This window comes from Ambystoma mexicanum, chromosome 5q (genome assembly GCF_040938575.1).
Source record: "Ambystoma mexicanum isolate Mex_15411 chromosome 5q, UKY_AmexF1_1, whole genome shotgun sequence".
In the NCBI taxonomy this organism is placed as follows: Eukaryota; Metazoa; Chordata; class Amphibia; order Caudata; family Ambystomatidae; genus Ambystoma; species Ambystoma mexicanum.
This window is the reverse complement of record NC_090933.1, coordinates 669,828,141-669,846,734: the sequence shown is the minus strand read 5'-3', so window position 1 is coordinate 669,846,734 and position 18,594 is coordinate 669,828,141. Positions and strand designations below refer to the sequence as shown.

General features: G+C 47.7%; 1 protein-coding gene across 2 annotated transcripts in view; it reads left to right on the top strand.

The window, feature by feature from the left end:
- The window catches only part of PDE7A (phosphodiesterase 7A), a 1,871,135-nt gene that overhangs the window by 668,681 nt on the left and 1,183,860 nt on the right, over nucleotides 1–18,594 (top strand). The window lies entirely within an intron of this gene.

Genomic DNA, 18,594 nt, shown 5'->3' with positions numbered 1-18,594 from the left:
GCTGGGCAACCTCTCTGCACTTAACCCAGGGCCCTACTGGACTGTACTAGTGTCCCCCCCCCCTCAACTCCCTTCCTCGCACCTCTGTATGCATGCATGACCTAAATGTACTAGGACTAGTTGTGCGTCTGCCCTGTCCCCCCAGCCACCCTTTTTAGTCCCCCCGCCCCCTCCCTAGTTTGGTCTGTACTATAACACTTCATGCACTTACGCAAGGAGAAATGCTGTCGGTGTAGTATGCTAGTTTTTCTGTTAGGTCATTCAGAACAGTATTCGCTTGTTCCCTTCCTGCCTTGAAGTACTTTGAAGCACTCCACCTGTTCAGAGTGCTAATAGTGAGAAATACTGATTTTTGTGGGTGCGCAATGATGTAATGCTGTACGGGCATTGGCCAACTTGTCTACCTGATGGACAATTCTCCTGCATGCTGCAATACAATACTATGTACTTAGTCTCTAACTATGACTTTCTATTTACATTAGGAACTTTCTGATTTATGAAATCTCTTAACTTCTTAAACACCAAATGGTGGGGCAAGTATACATTATAAGGGACACTGTCTTGTGCAAGTTGGACTGCAGCCAGCTGCACAGCACCTTGCACTTTAAACTGTTTTCAGAGCCTTTTATCATATCTATTTGTGTCCATTCATGAAGCGTAACTTTTCATTACACAGGCACTCTTCTCACTAATATCTTACTTCAGAGGCACACATGAAATGCTTTATTCTTGCTAGTTTCGTGTTTTGGTACAAATAACCTCTGGAGATAATACAAAATATCTAATCCAAATCATTTTAATCAACAAACTTTGCTAACATTTTTTTTTAAATAAAACATTTTATTAATTTAAGAAACAATCATTAAAAAAAAAAATAGGAATTAGCTTGTCCATTCATAGGTAAATAACAGTAAATGTAGCATCAATCTCAAAAGGCCCTTCACATAAACATATTTGAATGTTGTTCAAAATCTCACAGGCTACACCAGGGTGTCTTAGGTCACCCCATCTTCCTACCTCCCCCATATTTTGGAAGCTTTGGTAGGGCAACCCCTTGCATTGTAGACTCTGCGTTCTACCATAGCGCATATGTCCATGTCTATTACCCATTGGTCCAGTGTCGGAGTCTGGGACTCCTCATTTCTGCGCAATTTTACATTTCATAAGTCCCGCTGCCGTGGTTAGGAACAGTCTTTCCCATTTATTAACATCACTCTCGCTGGGTGTACCGAAGAGTAGGGTCTTCGGATCCAGCGGGATGGCACGGGTTAGGACCCTAGCAAGTTCATTACAACATGCGTTCCAAAAGACTTGGATCCGGGGGCATGTCCACAGGATGTGTATGGAAGTTCCATCTTCCTCTCCACGTCGTAGACAGTTAAGGTTTGGGGCCCGTTTCCAACCATATAAGATCGTCCTGGGTAGTATATCCGATGTAGGATTTTCAGCTGTACTAGACGGAGCCTGGAGGAGATGGCAACCTCCCGAGGATGCATCGGCACCTGGATCCAGTCTTCCGGGTCTATCCCTCCCACATCTTTTTCCCATTTGGCTTTTAAACTGTTCAGTTCTGGAGTGGCAAAGGATGTTATAGCAGTGTATAGAATGGAAGTGCATTTGGTGGGAATATAGACTGGAAGTATATTGCGCCCTGTGTGTAGTCGGGGACAGTGGCATCTGTTGGTATGTGGGTTTTCAAGGCATGGACCAGCTGTATATGATGATACCGCTCGGTGCTCGGGATTTGGAATTTTAGTTGTAAGGCGTCAAACAAAGCCAGTTTCCCATCCACAAGGATGTCAGAATCCCGGCCCCCATCCATCTAGGCTATGGCCCAAGTTTCCCAAACCCGGTCAGGTTGATATTTTGCCATAAAGGCTGTGTCGCAGTTATTTTGTTTTTCCACCGTACGAAATTATGGGCTGGTCTCCAAACAGTGGTAATGTATGCTGTGGTCGTGGGTGGAGGGGGTCTCAAAGGAGGTTGGTATAAGAGGCGGAGTCCTGAATAGCAGCGATTTCGGCCCTTTTATGGGGTAGTTCCCAGTCACCATGGAGTAGGTTATTGACCACTGCTAGCTGTGAAGCCCAATAATATTTTTGGAGGCGGGGCACCCCATCCCACCTTCCCAGATTGATCTTTGGAGTGTGGTCAATGCGATGCGGGGTTGACTTCCGCACCATATGAGGCCCCTGAGAAGAGTGTCTACTCTGTCAAATTCTGAGTCGGGGATCCTGAGCGGAGCATTTTGCGAGACGTATAGGAACCTTGGGTGGGTCATCATTTTAAAGAGTGCCGCCCTGCCCATAAGTGTCAGGGGGAGGAGTTGACAGTGGTGAACATCGCTGACGAACGGGTGAACGATCGGTTGGAGGTTGTGTGCGGCATAACTAGTCGGGTCCCCGGCTATCCAAATTCCCAGATACCGAAAGCCCCGTTGCTCCACTCGGTACAGGCAATCCCAGGGGGTTGCCTGCACTCCACCCTTTACCAGAAAGAAAACCGATTTCCCCCAATTGAATTTTCAGTCCGCTAAACTCACCGAATAGGATGAGCATCTGCGTCACTATGGGGCAGGTCCGGGCTGGGTCTCCCAAGTATATCAGAAGATCGTCTGCATATAAAGAAGTCCGGTTTTCGTGTGTCTATGGCCGCCTAAATCCCGTCTAGATTGTGCTCTGGCGTAACCACAAAGCAAGCGGTTCAATCGCAAGGGCGAAGAGGAGGGGAGAGAGGGGGCACCCCTGTCGTGTACCTCTGCCGAGAGGAAAGAGTCGAGAGGGCCACCCATTCCCATTGACCTCTGCCTGGATATTTGTATATAGTAGTTGTACCCACCTCAGGAAAGTGTCTCCAAACCCCATGCACCACATAATTCCCCACAGTCTGTCTCACCGGATTGAGTCGAATGCCTTATCAAAATCGATCGCCAATAGAGCAAGTGGTGTCTATAATGGGAGCACGTTCCAACGCCAGATGGAGGTACCGCAGATTCAATCAGGTTGACTTATGTGGTATAAAGCCACATTGGTCTGGGTGGAGCAGGGTGGGAGCGACCAGTTTTAGTCGGTTGGCCAGGAGTTTGGTGAGGACTTTGCCTTCGCTGTTAATTAGCGATATGGGCCTATAGGAAGCATGATGTAGGAGTAGTTCCCGGTGGGGGAGGGGACAAGCCCGACCCGGGTGTTCCTCCACCCAGGTTAAGATATGTGTTGAATTCAACCCAAGTGTTCTTGGGGCGAGAGTGGGCGTGGAGCATGGTCAGATATTATTCCTCACAATTCTGAGACCAGGTGAGTAGGCGCAGCCACTTCTGAAGGACTGGGGGAGAGGAGTTTTCCCAACTCTGGAGTATACACTTTATGGCTATCATGCAGCTTATTTTCCGAAATTTGGCCAAGCGTCTGGCATCAGTTCTCCAGGCTCCAAACAGGACTGCTAGGTGGTCGGGATCAATCAGTCTCAGTAATTACAGTGAGTGCTTCCAAGATACTTTCCCAAAATGTATGCAGTTTGTTGCAGGCCCTGAACATGTGTAAGTGATCAGCTTCCTCCGCCCCGCAACAGGGGCAGGGGTGCATATTGGTGTGGGTGAACGGCAAAGTCTTATGTGGGGTATAATAAAGCCTATTTAGTCATTTATACTGTATGTCACGGTAGCGGAAGTTGAGGGAGACCCTTTTTGTAAGCACATTCTCTCCCAAATCTGATCGGTTATTTCCAAGCCCAACTCTGCCGCCCGTTCATCGCGTGCCTTGAGAGAGGGGGCCGAGACAGTGTCTTGTAGGAGCTTGTTGTAACGCTCACCTGATTCCCGTAGAGGCGCCGGTCTTGACTGGGCGTATACCGTATCTTCAAAGGTGATGTGTAACACACGGCTGGCTCTTTGGGCTGGACCTCTGTGCACTGTATGTCTGACTCGAAGGGTAAGATGTCTGCAGATAGAAAATATGGGATTAAGGAACTGGGTTATTGAATGTCTCTCTCTTCTTCCCTTTCTCTTCTCCTGTAGGACCCCAAAGGTTAACGCTCTCACCTTAGGTAAGTGAACGCCGTGCTCTCCATCTGCCTCGGGGCAGGGTGCTGTAACCAGTTTCTTCACTGGATAAGGGGAGCAGGCCTCTTGACTTCAGAGGACTGCTGTCCGTCGTTTACTGCACGAACGGTAAGTTTCGAGTAATTCTAATGTCTTTAAAGTCTTTAGTAATGATGTTTCTTGTTTTGCAGGGTTCCGGCGATGGCGGATGACGGGCTGAAGTGCGTTGAAGATGGAGCCCGTGTGATGAATAGAAGCGCCTGGAAGCACATAAGTAAGCGCTTGTTGCCTGCTTCACGATGCGCTCTAACTGTCTTTTTATTTTGCAGGTACAAGTTCGGAGCGGCTGCAGGGTGCCGGAATACCCACTGGGTTAGATGTGGAAAGGAGTAATGGCACGTGAGTATTAAAGTTGCCCAATGTCTTTAAACACACCTTGTTTTGTCTTTCAATTGCGGGATGCAGCGCCGAAGGCCTCCGGAGCGTGCGAAGAGTTGGTAAGCTTTTGTCTTTAAGATGACGGAATGCAGTGTGAAGACCTCCGGAGCGCACGAAGAGTAGGTAAGCCTTTGTCTTTCAGATGCCGGAATGCAGCGCGAGGCGTTGGTGACAGCCGATGGACCGGGTAAGTGAAGAGCTGTCACTAAAGACCGTAATGCTAACCTGTTCTTTCTTGTCTTTATAGGTGTTGCTGAAGACTGGATTCGGGATGGTAAGCCTTTTTCCTTAGGCCCAGGATCAGATGCAGAAGACACGTTGAGCGTTCTGCTGCAGAGGATGCAGAATAACGCAAAGCAAGATTCATCCATCGGGTGTGGTTTAAATAGCCTCCTGTAGTGCTTAGGTGTCTCCTTCCACAGCCACGCCTAGGTAAGAAAAGAGTTCCTGCTTTCCAGAAGAGTTCCAGTGTTCTGAATCTAGGGAGTGGCTCCTGCCCCACCCAACAGGAAAAGTAGTTCCAAACAGAAGAGGATCAGAGGCTCAACTGGCAGGCAAGTAAGCAGCATGGTCTGCTGCAGGTAAGTCCACCCAAGCATTATGAGCCCGGCGCTTCCAGCGCTGGGACTGGGCATATTTATGAGCCTGGTGCCACTGGCGCCAGGACTGGGTCCAAAAGGTCCCAATTGGGACTGGTTGGCACTCGGAACCTGGGTTATGGATCTGCTTCCAAGGGAGTTGGGAAAACCCTGACCTTTTGGAAGCAGAGATCATGACACTTGTACAGTGAGGAGACCACACCACGGGCGCCGCCCGAGTTGGCAATGTATGCGATCGCCAGGCTATCTGGGGGCTCGTCCGGAAAAGAAGACCATTTGCTGTGAAATGCAGCCCGGCGTCTGTAGTATTGGAGAGTCTCCAAGGCTGTTCTGGTGTGCCATGGTTTCCATGTCTGGGGTTCAATGAACCTGCCATCAGGGTAGAAGTCGGACAGCGCCCGGTATCCCAAAGCCCCCCAGTGTCGCGCCAGAGCAGTGTCATGCGTAGGTTCCAGACCAGGGAAGGTCCACACTGGAAGCCATTTATAGTATGGGAAGGACTCAGCTGTGTGGTGCAGCATACGGGTCCTGGCCAGAAGGGTCGTGTTGCTTGGATCAATAGGAGAGTCGGGAGCATAATGCCGGTGCAGTATAAGGGTCATTATGTTAATGCCAGCAGCCGCCAATCCCTCCAATTTAACATGCGGGAGCTTTGGAGAGCCAGGGTACCAGTGGCAGGCGTGTTGGGCTTGGGCCGCAGTCCAGTATAGTGTCAGATCAGGAGCCGTAAGTCCCCCATGTTTGTATGGAAGCACCATGTTGGTCCACTTCTTTCGCACCGCACCAGAGTGCCACAGGAACTGTGCAAATAGTGTGTGCAGTTTGGCAAAGTATTCAGTCCCAGGCCATACGGGTATGTTGCTAAAAATGTAAAGGAGCTTAGGAAGTAAGATCATTTTAATGAGGGAGAGCCGGGCAGCCATAGACAATGGGAGAGTACGCCACCGTGAGATTCTTGTCTCAACTGTTTGTGCTACCGCCAGATAGTTATCTGTAAGAAGGGTGGGTTTGGTTAGGGATACCTGAACACCCACGTATCTAACACCATCCGGGGACCAGCAAACAGGATATTCGGTGATGGGTTGTTGGGTAGATCTAGTGAGCAGGAACATCTCAGATTTTGAGTAGTTAATTGTAAACCCGGAGTCAGGGCCAATGCGAGTAATGTCTCGAAGTATGGGGTCAAGATGGGTATTGGGATCCCTGATGTATAATAGTACATCATTCGCATATAGGGATATAATTTCGGGGTTATCTTTCAGTCTTATTCCCTTACGTGCATGGCGTGCACGGACATAGTGCGCCATTGGTTCTATTACTAGGGTAAAGAGGATCGGGGAGAAGGGACAAACCTGTCGGGTTCCCCTGAAGAGTGTGAACAGATTCAATGTCAATGAATTGGCTCGTATCCGCGCCACAGGGGAAGCATATAACAATTTGATGTACCCAATCATGTTTGGGCCAACGGCCATTGTCTCCAGCACCAACCACATGTACCTCCACGAGACCATATTGAAGGCCTTCTGAGCATCTAGGGTGACCACCACAGCATGCGCATCCTGGTCAATGCGAGACATTATATTAAACAACCTCCTGATGATATGGGAGGTGGACCGCCCACGAACAAAGCCTGCCTGGTACTCATGGACCAAATATGTCATGATGGGCAAGAAGCGATTTGCTGTGATTTTGGCAAAGATTTTTGTGTCAAGGTTCATAAGAGAGGGAGGTCTGTACGATCCACATTCTTCGTCAGGTTTACCAGGCTTGAGCAATACTGTGATGGCGGCTTTGCGCAAGGAGGGGGGGGGAATGGAGCCACGGAGTGATTCGACCCAAACTTCGAGCAACCTAGGGGCCAGTATTGCGATGTGCCTCTGATAGAATTCCGTGGTAAACCCATCGGGGCCCGGCGCTTTATCTTTGGGCAAGTCTGAGATGGGCGTAACTATCTCGTCCAGTGTGATTGGAGAGTCGAGCTGGTCCCGGGTGAGGGGGGAGATGCATGTGGTGGGGATCTGGTCAAGAAGCTCACGCATGTGGTGTTCGGTGTGCTCAGTAGGCTGGGAGTATAGGGACCTGTAAAACTCAGTGAATGTGTCTTAAGATTTGTTGGTCCGCCCACTGTGTGTTGCCCTGCTCATCTTGGAGGTAATCTGGGTCCGGCCAAATTCCCCTCTTACAAGTGTCGCTAGTGTTTTCCCCGGCCTATCCCCCTCACCATATTTCCAGACAGCCAGTTGGCGACTAAAGTATTGAACTTCGTTGGTAGCCAGTGCATTGTATGTTAGGAGTTCTTCACCGATTTGGGCAAGTATGGCAGGGTTAGCACCAGTGGGGCACTGCAACTCCAGTTGCCTCAGTTTGGCTTTGGAGCGGCCAAGGGCAGCTCTAATTGCTTTCAGAACACCAGCTTCCCAGGAAACGGACATAACCCTAATGTACACTTTGAAGGCGTCCCACCGAACCCCAGCAGTCGTGGCCTGTAAGGAGTTGTACTCAAAGAAGGATTCAATGTCAGCCAGTATTTCGGCCTTGAACACAATATCCTTGAGGGCTTCTGATTGAAAGTGCCAGGTACTGAATGTCGGGATAGGCGTTCCTTGCTCCACAGATAGCGTGATTGGGGCATGGTCTGACAGTGTGCGAGGTAAGATCCGGGATCCCTCAACCCTGCCCATGATCTCACTCGACACAAAGAACAGGTCTATCCTGAATGAGTTGTCGTGCACTGACGAGTAATAAGTATATTCCCGCCGCTGGGGGTATAGCGTCCTCCAGACATCACAGATGTTAAGTGTTCTGACGTGGCCAAGTAACCTGCGTGCAGCGCTAGACAGGGATTGGATAGCAGTTCCAGTTCTATCTAGAGCAGTGTTGAGAATGAGATTCAGCCCCCCCCCATATGATCTGGATACCCACATACCCAAGTAATGTGGTGGCCACAGTGTCAAAAAATTCAGGGGAGTCCACATTAGGGCAGTAGGTATTGACGAGCAAATATTCCTTATTAACCAGCGTGCCATGTAGTATGACATATCGCCCTTCGGGATCTGTGTAACTCTTGTGTGGTACACATTTAATAGATTTATGGACCATCGTGAGGACACCTCTGGATTGGGTGGAGTAGGAAGTGAAGTATCTAGCGGGGCCCCATGACGGCGCCATGGTCCTTTAAAGGCATGGTCTAGTAAAAAATGTTATTTAAAAAATAGATGGTGAAGGCGAGCGTCCCCCAGATAGCACAATCCTCCCCACAATGAGAGACAATAATGGACTCTCCCTAGATGGGAATAAGGCTAGGGCAAAGTGCGGGTGAGCTTAAATGGGAGTTTATCAATCAGAATAGGGCATGCAAAGGACTCTGCAAACTCCGAGAGCGCTCTGTCTGACAATAGCAAGACAGGCATATATATTTACAAAAAACGTCATAAGAACCTACATACTATAGGGGGCACAAGTTCGTGGGGATTGGGTGGCGACGACTAACTATAGGTGCTGCTGCGATGTGGTTTGCCGTGGTCGGTGGACGTCACTGGTTACCCTCGTGGGCTGGGCCAGGTAGGTCAGCTGGGTTAATCCGGACGGTGTTGTTGTGCCAGCAGTGACCGGTGTCAGTGATGAACGTCGTTCCTGGCTTTCCGCCCTAAGGCCACGCACACCGCAGTCATTCAACATTGCAATATTATCTTCCAATAGGTTATTCTACAGGTTAATGCAACACAGGAGGAATGCACCTAGAGTGGGGTCTCTTGGTGATACATCAATACATGGTTACCATCGTCCTGTTGACCGGGTATCCTAGGTCGCGAGGTTGGGTCTCAGGGCAAGGGACGGGCTGCCCGAGTTATCCGGTCTCGTTAGAAGTCATTATGAACGTGTTGCTGTAATGTTGCTATAATATTGGGTGACCTAATTTTACAGGGGCCATTAACCCAAGGTGAGCCGGTGGGTCGTGGAGCCTAAGAAAGGGCCCCTTTTGATCTGTGTTTTGAGGCCGGGGTTTACTGCTGGGTTGTAAATAATTCAGGTGGCAGGCCGTGGCCTTGGGTGCTGCGGGGGGAATGTGAATGTTTGAAGCGGCTCCAGCCGAATTGGGGGAGATGGAGCAGAGCAGCACAGGCCTCTGCTTTTTCGTCTGGCAGGCTTCAATGGGGAGGAAGGGGGAATGGCCTTGGATATGCCCACAAAGGTATTTTCCTCGTGTGTTGCAGATTAAGTGGGAGAGGCATAAACATTCATATAATGTACAATCCTCATTGAGTCTTTTCAAAGCTTATGTTTTCAACATTGTTAGTGCCTTTTACATGACCATTTCAAGTGCGTTGCCTATATGTTAAGTATTTAACAACCACAACATTTTGTTACATTTCTATACATGCGCAGTGAGCGAGGTAGTAGTAAGGTTGGTGGAGCACGCAGGAACAACCGCTAATAAGACTGATGGCAGTGACACATGGTGAGCTTGGACATACATATTGTGCATTTTCGTGCACCACTTACATGAGTTCCCCATAGGGCTGTATTTGTCTTCCTTTGCACTCTAGCAGCATTAGTTCAGTTATGGCATGGGACCTTGGGGTGCAGTCTTCTCGGCGAATCATATAACATGAAAGCCCCGGGACACTTTTACCATTTGCACATAGCTACGGGGATGTGGGTACTTCAACCCGACTGCCATATAAACACGCATTCTGCCATCTTCATGGAGGTTACATATTTTTAGTCAGAAAGGTCATGGAGAGAAGAGTTTCCTCACAGGTAGTTTGCTCATTAGTATTTGGGGGCTCTGCTTTTGTCAGGGGACCATTTTACAGTTCTTTTTCACCCTGGCCCTGCTGGCCGGGTCATACTGGGAACAGTGATACACTGCGGAAGGTGAAATGTTAGTGTTTGCATCTAACACTAGCTCATGTCCATCTGTTCGTGGGAACGGGCTCTCAGCAGATCTGCGGCCGCGGGGACAAGTGAGACTCTCCAAGGGTGGGGGCCGCGCTGCGGCGCACAGGGCTCATGCCATTTTGATTTCACAAGATGGTTTCCAGGGCCTAGCTTAATACAGCATGTTTGGTCGATGTCTTCAGCCAGTGGTCCACCCACCACCTGGGCCCTGGTGGCAGGGGGAACCCCTGACGCGCCATGGACTTCACAGGGGGAGAGGATGCAGGGGAGGGGGGTCTCTTGGACCAATCCTCCCATACAATAGGCAACATAAAAAAAATACTAGTATTCTCTTTTTTAAAACTTCCTATGTAAAATTTTGAGCTATTAAAGCTCAAAATTCGCAAAAGCAAGCACATGGGCGCATCCATTTTGTGAAATGGATGCCCTCCTGTGCTGGCTTTTGCGGCACTAATGAAGGAAAAGCCAGCCAGCTGTAGTAAACAAAAGCTACCGCTGGGTGGCTTTCCCTTCATTAGTGCTGTACGCGGAGGATGGGGACCGGAGACCAGAGCAGGAAAGCTGCAGCTGAATCTCGGTAAGTGCTATTTATTTTTTTTTAAAAATAAGCACTAGCTGCGGTTTTTTTTCTAAGTTTTCCGGGCTGGAGGAGCCCGGAAAACATAGCAATAAAACAGCAGATTTAAAAACGTATTTATGTTTGCGGTCGCTTTTGAAGCGACCGCAAACATAAATACAACGTTATTGTGTTGGAAAACGCAGGCTCGGAGGAGCCTGAGAAACTCGGAAAGAAAAACCGCAGCGTTTTCCAACACAACCGCGTTGTGTTTCTGCCTGCTGTGGCTATCACTTTGGATCACCAGGGGAGCACCGGAGACCCAAAGTGAAAGCCACAGCAGGCAGAAACACAACGTGGTTGTGTTTACATGCCGCGTAGTGTTTCTGCCTATAGCTGATTTCCCATTTGGGGCTCGTGGGGAGCCCGAGAGCCCCAAATGGGAAAGCAGATTTAGGCAGAAACACAACGCGGTTGTGTTGGAAAACGCTGCGGTTTTTCTTTCCGAGTTTCTCAGGCTCCTTCAAAAGCGACCGCAAACATAAATACAACGTTTTTCAAGCTGCGGTTTTATTTCTAAGTTTTCCGGGTTCCTCCAGCCCGGAAAACCTAGGAAAAAAACGCAGCTAGTGCTTATTTAAAAAAAAAAAATAAATAGCACTTACCGAGATTCAGCTGCAGCTTTCCTGCTCTGGTCTCCGGTCCCCATCCTCCGCGTACAGCACTAATGAAGGGAAAGCCACCCAGCGGTAGCTTTTGTTTACTGCAGCTGGCTGGCTTTTCCTTCATTAGTGCCGCAAAAGCAAAAGCCAGCACAGGAGGGCATCCATTTCACAAAATGGATGCGCCCATGTGCTTGCTTTTGCGAATTTTGAGCTTGAATAGCTCAAAATTTTACATAGGAAGTTTTAAAAAAGAGAATGCTAGTATTTTTTTTTATGTTGCCTATCTATATTTTAAATAACATTTTTTACTAGACCATGCCTTTAACATATGACCGTTGGAGCGTTTCTTGTAGAAATAGTATTTTACAGCTATGCCTGTTGGCATAGGCCATGATCTTACGGGCCTTGGTATGATTGCTCAATCCCCGGACGTTCCAGGACATTATGACGGTAGGCATTTCAGTGAGCAATATTTAATCCCATAAAACCTATATAGTGAACCTCCCAAACCCAGCAACTGCGTGAGCTCCAAATGTTGGAATTGAAAGTGCGCTTGTGCCCTTTCAGTGCGTGTGCCGTGCAGCCTCGTGTGACTGTTTTTGTAACATCCTAATCCCTCCCGCCACCCTCACCACCAACCCAAGATTAGTAGTGCAACCAACACCCACCCTTATCCCGTACACAGCTGAGCCTTACCCAACTTGGCCCAGCCTGTATAAAGCCCAACTGGGGCTAACCCATAACGGTGGTGTATCTTAAGAACAGTGCAGTCGCATTGGGGTGCGCTATTGCCATGCACTGGCACGCTTGGAACCAAAATGGTTTCGTTACCAAACAAGCAGTTTTAGCGTCATGTAGTGCTTGCCCCCGCATCTGTAAGCGGGATATAAGGGCCTGTAAATGAGACATGAGAGCCTTGCAGTTTAAACATTAATAACAATAGGTATGAACAAAATAGTCATTTCGGTATTACATTGGCTCAGCGGTGTGTGTCCCCAAGATGCTAGGTGACACGTGAACAGCCAGAGCTGTGTAGCAAGGTAAAATAGAAAACGGGGTTAACTGTAGTTAAGGCTAATGTCCAATGAGATTTCTAATTTTACATATTAGGACACAGGCCCAGCTTAGAGCTCAGTCATTGTCCATGAGGTCATCAGCAGGAGGATGCAGAGGAACATGTGCTTCTATAAACTTCACCGCTTCCGATGGCACTGTGAAGAAATACAATTTGTTGTTAAAAATGAACTTCAGGTGCGCAGGGAACAATATGGCGTAAGGGATATTCCTCTCTTAGCAGCTTTTTCACTGCTGTACTCCAGTCGAAAAGTCAGGAAAGATTCTGATCACCTGCGATTCCATTCTGAGCTCTCCCTTCTCGCGCGCAAGGCAGAGGATTTGGTCGCGGTTTTTGAAGCTTGGAATCTTCGCAATGATGGGCCTCGGGAGATCTCCTGGTTTGGGGCGCGGAGATGACCTCTTCCTATACGCTCCCAAGCCATTTCAATAATTTAGAAAATGTGCATGCTCCTTCTCTTTGATCCACATCTGCCAATAACTCTGAGCTGTTTCAGCTTGGTACAAAATGTTGCATCATGTTAGGATTATAAGAACGTTTCCTGGCCGTTTTAGTGTTTTCTTGGTTTTTTCAGGGAGTTGCATGCTTTTCCTCTTTGCTCCTGCACGTTCTTTAATAATTGTAAGAAGCATTTAGAATGGATTGTTATGGACCTTTCCTTCCTTTTGCCTGTGCAAAATGTAGGTGTATTCCATAGGAATCAATGTGATTATTGTTTGCATGGAAATCACATGCTGATATGTTTAGTCTGTGCAGAGTTATAATTTTTCAACAGTAAAAGCGGCTCTCAAAAACCTTTTTATAAACAAATAACAGTCGGAGGAACATGAGAATTAAAAAACAAGCACTGGCAATGCCAACATTTAGGCTTTTTTGTAGGCATGGAAAAGTCACTTTCCCGGCACCGCCGCGCTGCTATTAAGTGGGTACTGATGGTGATGGGTGCCAAATGGTGAGAGTACCTGAGCATCTAATAGCAGTGCCTGGTAAATGCCAAAACAGTTGGCTTTGTCAATACTTTTTTTTTTTTAACAGAACCTCGGTAAAGAACACACATAGGGCTTATAAATTGAGTGGGTGAAGGCAGACCTGATTACAGCAATTTTTATTATACCAGTAGCGCATTTATAACTCCAATTAAGAATTAGCATTCAGAAGACTGTTTTGAGAAAACACTGACCGGCACTTTGAGTGCAATGTTTTCTGCTAAGGCTTGATTCAAGTGAGCTCAAGAGTTCCAATGAGTAGGTGTTTTGATGGGAAAGGCCATAGCGAATAGCCTGGCCATGTGAAGTGAACTGGTCAAACACTTACACGTTTTGTGTCCCTTCTCAGATTTCATTTCTTCCTATCTCTACTCTAATGCAATAGATTTGCTTATAGCTATGAAAAATCAGGGGGTGTTTCACAATCTAGTCCACGGGATCCCCTACTCGGGTGGCCAGGGAAAGGCTATTGCTTTTGGATCCTGACCCTGGGGGTGGAAAAAGCGAGGGAGGATCACCTGGGTAGGGGTCCTCAGGGAGTGGGGGTGAAGTACCTGATGGTGAGACATGGTATCCCCCTTTTTCCCTAACCAATATCCCTGCTTATTTTATGGGAAACTACAACTCCCATAATTCCGCCCCCTTCACATTGACAATACTACTGAGCGGAGAAAGATGAGGAATGAGACCAGGAAGATTGCTTCTACTGGCTTGCAATGGCTCTGTCCCTCTAATGAGATCAGGCGGAGTCAGGCACGTACACCTGATTAAAACACACCTGCAACTTGTTAACACTTCCGGTCAGGATAAAAGGTGGCGGGCACAGGCACACTCTGACCGAGGCTGGGTACGAGAAGGAACAGCTCTTTTGGGGGGTGATGCGAACCAGGCTATGGAAGTTGGAAGGCCAATGGATTGATCGGCAGCTGTGAGAACGAGAGAGAGCCAGGCGAGAATTCCACACTTTCAGGAAGCCGTAAGCATTCCATGACTAAAACCGAGTGAGCGGAAAGCAGAAACCTGTGCTTCAAGGTGGCCTGCTACCCTCCCGGGTGAACGACTGAGTTGGGGAAGGAGCACAGGCGGCGTTGCTAACGGCCTTGACTGCTACATGGAAGGTGTTGAAGAAAAAGGCCAAATTAACACAGCCAGTGAGTTATCAAAGACAACAAAAGCCTGGTTTGTGTTAGGAACAAAAGAGGCATGTAACAAGAGTTGAAGTTTTGCACTTGTGCCGTTGAAACGCGTAGTAAAGAGGACAATGATTGAATGGTGAGACAATTGTACAAAGTAACAGAGTGGTCCTACAAGGTGGAATCGCACATTAGAAAGTCTCTGTGAAATGTTCTGAGTTATGGAAAGTGGGAAACGAAGGCAAGACCGTAACCGCAATCCCGAACGAGAGTTCATTGAGCCAAAAGCAATCGTTATGAACTTTGAAAGACACCAAGAGGGCAAAAGTAAAGAGGATATGAACTTTGAAAGATGCCAAGAGGGCAAAAGTAAAGAGAAGAAACAAGTACCCAGAAGTATTGGTGTTGCATATGAACTTTGAAAGATGCCAAGACCGCGAAAGTAAAAGGAATATGAAACTACTAGTATCAAGGAGCATTGGTGGTGTGAGATGATAAAGATTGTTGATTGTCAAATTGTTTTAAAAGGAGGTCGAAGTGTTCATGCAGTGGTCTACGTAAAATCCTTCCTGTTTTCGAAAGTCTTTGATAGTAAAAAGAAATGAGGACAGAATGTGGGAAAGAGAACCCCCACAAAGAGAAAGACGGGCTTGAACCTGGCGGAAGGAAGCATGTGCTGAATTGTGGCAAAGTGAAAGTCAACAGCTGAACTGTGTGTATTTGTGGTAAGGTGGACGATGCCTAAAGCATTGATTAGACTGTCAAAAGCTTGATGCCGAAGCCTGAACTGTTGAATTGTACCAGCAAGCCAGAGAGTGCAAGACTGATAGCACTGTGCCTTCCACCTATTCTTTTTAATAAACTCTTCAGACCCTGTGCTTCTGAAGATGGGGAAAGGGAGTTGTTACCTAAGCCATTCTGACATTTCTTTTAAGACCCTATTTTTCCTATTTATATTCCCTTTACACATTTGTCATTTGAGAAGGAGGGCAAGATTCTTTTATTTTTTTTAGGATAGGCCTTTTTATTTTGACTAGACTGACTTTGACTCTTTTGTTTGTTTAATGGTCGAGACTACTCACATTTTAGAATTGGAGCCAGTTATGAATTCCTCCAACCCCAGTAAACTACAATATAAAGGTTTTCGAAACTTGCATCTATTGTCTGTCTACTGTTGATACCATGTCTTCCTTGCATAGTCCAAACTAATAAATGAAGAAAGGAGGGAGACTGTTTTTTTTCCATGAGCGTTTGAGTCTGCATCCACTCTGCTTTTTAACTGTTCCCCTCTGGATAGAAGGGTGTTCCAGTAGAGGCACATGCTGACGCTTCATGCTGGGCAGATATCTGCTGCCTCCTCAATTGTGGCAGCAGTGCGTTCAGGAACGCTCTGCCTGACTGGGATATTTGTCTTGACCACAGAAGGGGCAATCCGGATACGACCGGGACGTAGTACCCAACACCCTCCAAGTTGTCTGATATTACTACATTTTCACAGCTTGCTCCCATTCAATGCACAACATTTTTCTAACATGGAGCACTATTTTTTTTTTTTACATACTTATTCTCCTCTGTTCAGTGCAACATCACAATAGAGAGAAAGGATTGTGGTGCAGGCCAGTAAACTTAGAAAAATATGCTTACACCCTCTGACCTAGTGAGAGAATTGGCGTGTGGGCAAATGTAGAGGTGGAGTAAGTGCATGGTGGACAACAGCAGTACCTGACCATGAAAACGACAGCACATGCTACATCAAACCAGTCTTAAACTGCTTTTTGCAAACAGAACTATAACGCCAGGGGGTAAAAATGTAAGTTGCGTACTATTAACCAGAGACACTTGCCACCTCAATTCTATACATATACATAAACACAACACACCATTTCTTACTCACCAACAGTGAAATATCACTAGCCATTGGCTTGTGGCGAGTGCAAGTTTTTACTAGTGTCTTTCACCTCGTAACTCTGACCCCCTACACAATCATCCAAAGTTGTAGTGTGACTGGAAGATCAGTTTGCGGCTGGGTACTGGCAGCATGGTAACTCCCAATTCTTTAGGCTTTTAGACCCGAAGCTGATATATGGAGGATCCCCTTGAGCATCACAGTGATGCTGGGGGTCAGTCACAGTACTACATCTTCCATAATCCCTCCGTTCCTAAATGCAAATAAATATAGAATAGTATCATTCTTTCAGAATGTAAAGTTCTAGGAAAACATTTTCTTCATTTTTCATCTTTTGTTTGCAATGGAACTGCCCATCCTTTGTTGGGGTGTTGCCCATACATCAAAAACTAGCACTCGTTTTCCCACCATTTCATCAAGTGAACTACTCCAATAGATGAAAAACAAACATGAAATCTTGGAGTCAAATATTGTCTATCGTTTCATGTATGCATGGCACGAAAGTTTACTAGAGGAAGCAAATCAACATAGTTGAGATCTGTTTGATAGTGGTGTTTGCATGGTTTGAAGGAATTGAAGACTGCAAAGACTCCAAGGAAATATGGACTGGAGTTTGGTTTTGTACTTGATCAAGGAGGTATGCTGAGAAGTAACGGTTCCTGCAGAGCTGAGAGCACAATAGACGGCTGTCAGAACCAAGCACATCCCTTCAGTATAGAGGTGTTCCAGATTTCACAGAGGCAAAGAATATAATGTAATATTCTGGTACCGGTGGATGAAGAACTGAATTTTTTAATGGAGTTCGTTTAGTTTGTACCAGAGCTTTGTGGATTCAACAGTTTAGAAAGATAACAGAGGACTGGACCCCACAGACTCGGAAGGAGTCCTCCTTGTTTGTCTGTATCCTGACCATATGTCCTTCAAGAGGTACTGCTTGGTGTCGGTTTGCTTTCTGAATTTCAAAAATTAGGCACAGTGGAAGATGTCACAAACTGTAAGAAACAGCAGAAGGCTGCAAGGAACCGTTAGGATGTTATCGATAAGGAAAATCATGATGAAGCAGAAGTGTTCACTTTTGCTTTGAGCAACAAATTAGAAAATTCAGAAGTGTATTTTCGTAAGAGCAGTTTCGAGGGGATCGGGTCCTCCGACATATTCCATATCTATGACCGAAATCACCACAGCTGTGCTGCTTCGGAAAATGTTCTGCGCCCTGTGTCGATGACGTTGATACGCTGTCCTCGAGGGCCTCCGTCGAGCCAACGTCACCGGATGTTATAAGTAGGACGCACAACGCCCGTACCCTCAGTTCCGTTTTTCCGCGAACGTGTTCGCTTCGGAGATCTCGGCGCGCCTCCTTTCTTCTGAGTTCTATTTTTTCAGTTCTTTGAACCTGTTCGTTGTGATGTCGTCGTCTTCCACCCTGGGGCCGGGTTTTAAGAAGTGTCGGGACTGCGGGGAGCAAGATGTCATTGATGGATTTGCACGACGCCTATCTCTGGTGCCTCGGGAAGGACCACGACACGGATGACTGTGTAGACTGCCAGTCGCTCACATCGAAGGCCTTGCAGGAGCGTAAGAAGAAGCTTTCTGTAGGTAAGGTGGCCAAGCCCCGGAAGTCAAGATCCACTGGGCTTTTGACGGATGTTTCGAGGGGCGACTGTCTGCATCGTCGGCATAAATCCAGGGAGTCTCGGTCCAGGAGTAGGTCCCGCCATTCCTCTGCCTCTTCGAGGCACTCATGGAAGCACCGGCATCGGTCGCCTACCTCGTCCGAGGACTTCGCCCATCGGCGGGTAGCTTGTCCCATCAAGCATTCCACTCCTGCAGAATGGGATTCATTTCGGCAGGAGATGTTGGCAATTTCTCAGTCGCAGGGCTCCGGTCCGTCCCCACCGTCGAAAGACGCTGGCTGTGACCGTGCTAGAGACGCCACTCTCATGCCTTTGTGCTCGAGCGGTCGTCGCGATCACCGGGCACCTTCGAGGTCCCGGTCGGACAAGGATGGTCGCTCTAGACATGCACGTTCCAGGTCCCGGTCCACAACGCCCTCAAGACCGTCGGAGCCTGTGAGGTCTTCGAAGAAGACATCGACGCCTTTGGTGCCGCGGTCGTCGAGGGACTCTCTCAAGGCTCCGCCTCCGAGGAAGCCGTCGGCGCCCAGGCTGTCGAAGGACACGCTCGGGGCTCCGCCCTTGAGGACTGTGTCGAAGCCGTCAGCGCCACGCTCGACGCCGATTCCATCAACGCCTTTCGAGGCTGCTTTGTTGGAGGTACCCCATGGCACGGGGGAACCCC